Raw genomic sequence first — 2,731 nt, 5'->3', positions numbered from 1 at the left:
CTGATCCTGGTAGAGTAGACTACAATGCCGGCTGTTCTGACTCACAGACTGCAAGTACTTTTTTTATATATATAAAGAATTTGCCACTGACGATTCAAATGCGAGTTTTGAGCAGTGTAGAGTAGCGCTTGTTGTTTGTCATTTCTCCGATCACAAATGCAGACATGGTTTTATGTTTACGCGGCGCGATGCAACGCGTAAAAGACAGTATATTTCATTATAATCCGTAATTATGTCCCCACTGGATGCAACAAATGCCTCATTTATAATGAGTTTTAATGTTTTTGTCTCCTCGCTCCAGCCGGACAGGGCATCACAGTATGGTAGGGGCGTAACATTTCCGTCATACGCTTGAGGTATTCGGCCAATCACAACGCATTGGATAGCTGGCCAATCAGAGCACACCTCGCTTTTCAGACCGATAAGCTCTGTAAAAATCGACGCGTTTTAGAAAGGCGGGGCATAGAGGAGAAACAATATACAGTATGTGGAAAATAATGTTTTTTGAACCTTAAACCACAAACACATTTCATTACACCAAATACACAAAATAATGTTCTTTTTAGCAACATCATATGACCCCTTTAAAATGTTGGACACTAATATAGGCCACAAAATCACAACATATAATTTTCAGTGGGTGCAGCAAAAAAACATTGCTGTCTGTCTTTAGTCAGTGTGAGAAGCTGTCAAAGCTAAAGCTAACAGCTGTGACAATATGGCCGTTTCATGCTAGCTGTGCATGTCTCGTGGGAGAAAGAACTAAACTAGCCTGTTGAGTATGTCAGCGACATCAATCACAAAGTGCCACTGAGCACTTTACAACAGATGTCACTGACAAGATGAACTATTGGCTAATGCCGGCAATCCTGAAATTTCTTTGACAGCAAGCAATTTTAAAGGGATTAGCATCTAAAATAGAACAAAAAATTCAATATCAATGTTATTTTACAGCTTACAGAAAATAGCAAATATGATTCTTCATTATTAGACTCGTCTATTTATGTCGACACAGATCTATTTCTCCTTCACTTCCCTAGGCTGATGATTGAGTGAAAAAGCAAAAGAGTACAGCAGAAGGGATTGTGGGCTTTAATTAGATTTGTACCTGTCGTGTCTTACTCAAAAGACACTGGCAAGTCACTGAAAACAGGAGATTCAAGCTAAATTGCACTCATAACTGTGGCTGGCACATTAATTGGTGTCATTTAAAGAGCTTATGAAGATCCCCATGAAGATTAGTACCCATTGTCCTCAAAAGTTATCAAGAGAATAATTTAGGTTATTACTTGAGTATGCAGGTCATTGTTGTGGTGTTTGAGAGAAGCTAAATGTGTGTGGATAAATTACATAAATCAAGCCATTCAAAAATGTATATTTTCAGTTTGGCTCATGAATATTAATTAGATGACAAATTATTTAAAAAAAAAAAAGTGTGGGGGAAATTAAGTGACTTAAATGACAATTAATCGAAGGCGTTTAATTAATACAAAACATACTTCTGGGTTTTACTCAAAGCTGAGAGGAGTCATTTGTATTCATTGAAAGCAGGGAGTAAAATAAGCCATACTGCTCTATGTTGACTGTGGGACATTAGCAAAGAGAGTGTATTTGCCTAAAACCTCAGTTTCTAAGATCAGACCCAAATGCACACAGGGAAATCAAATCAGATAAGAAGACTACAATGTACTGTCAGGACAGCTGAAAGGATAACTGGTGTTCACCTGCCCAACCTTCAGGCATTGTACAACTACAGAGTGAAGAAAGGGGCAGGTAACATCATCACAAACCCCTCTCACCCCGGCCATAAACTGTTTGCACTTCTCCCCTCAGGCAGACGTTACAGATCTCTGTGCACATCTAGGAGAACATCTAGGCATAAAAACAGTTTATTCCCCCATGCCATCTCCAGCTTAAACAGCTAACACAGAAATTACCACCCGTGTTCTGTAATTCATTTCTTAACTAATTATTGCCTCTCTCTCAAGTATTATGTAAATACATAAAAAAATATTTATATTTATACAGCTTATGCACAAATCTGTACGTAAATGTTCCTTCTGTTCCAGATGCATAACAGTTTTTTCAATGTCATTATACATGTATGTATGTATATATGTATGTATGTACCAAAAACAAATTCCTTGTGTGTTTGCACACACTTGGTGAATAAAGCTTATTCTGATTCTGATTCAAATGTTAGACACTGAAATGTGAGTGTAGGAAGACGCTATAATACCAAAATTGGGTTCCTGCTGAATGTAAAAGTAAAGTTATGTAAAGTGATATTTACTTTTTAATGCACTTAAACGCTTCAGAAGGGGTCAAATGTGGACACGGATTAATTTTATATTGAACAGTTTCCTTTTGAGATGCGATTCTCATATATTTCTGATTCAATTTATTTAATGACTTCCTTTCTATATAAAATTTAAAAAAAATTTACATACGAAAATTAATTTGACTGTATGCTTTTATTTTTAAATTATATATATATATATGTGTGTGTGTGTTCAAAAGCATAATAGAAGTAACATAGAAGTATCTTATGCTCAATGTTGCATTTATTTAATCAAAATAACATTAAAAACAGTAATATTGTGAAATATTATTACACGTGTCATGATCCCTTAGAAATCATTCTAATATGCATGAATATTTATATTTATATATATATATATATATATATATATATATATATATGCATGCAAATATTTTTTTAAATATACGT

The sequence above is a fragment of the Sinocyclocheilus anshuiensis genome, unplaced genomic scaffold (genome assembly GCF_001515605.1).
Source record: "Sinocyclocheilus anshuiensis isolate Anshui unplaced genomic scaffold, SAMN03320099.WGS_v1.1 scaffold847, whole genome shotgun sequence".
Taxonomy (NCBI): Eukaryota; Metazoa; Chordata; class Actinopteri; order Cypriniformes; family Cyprinidae; genus Sinocyclocheilus; species Sinocyclocheilus anshuiensis.
Note: the sequence above shows the minus strand (reverse complement) of the source record.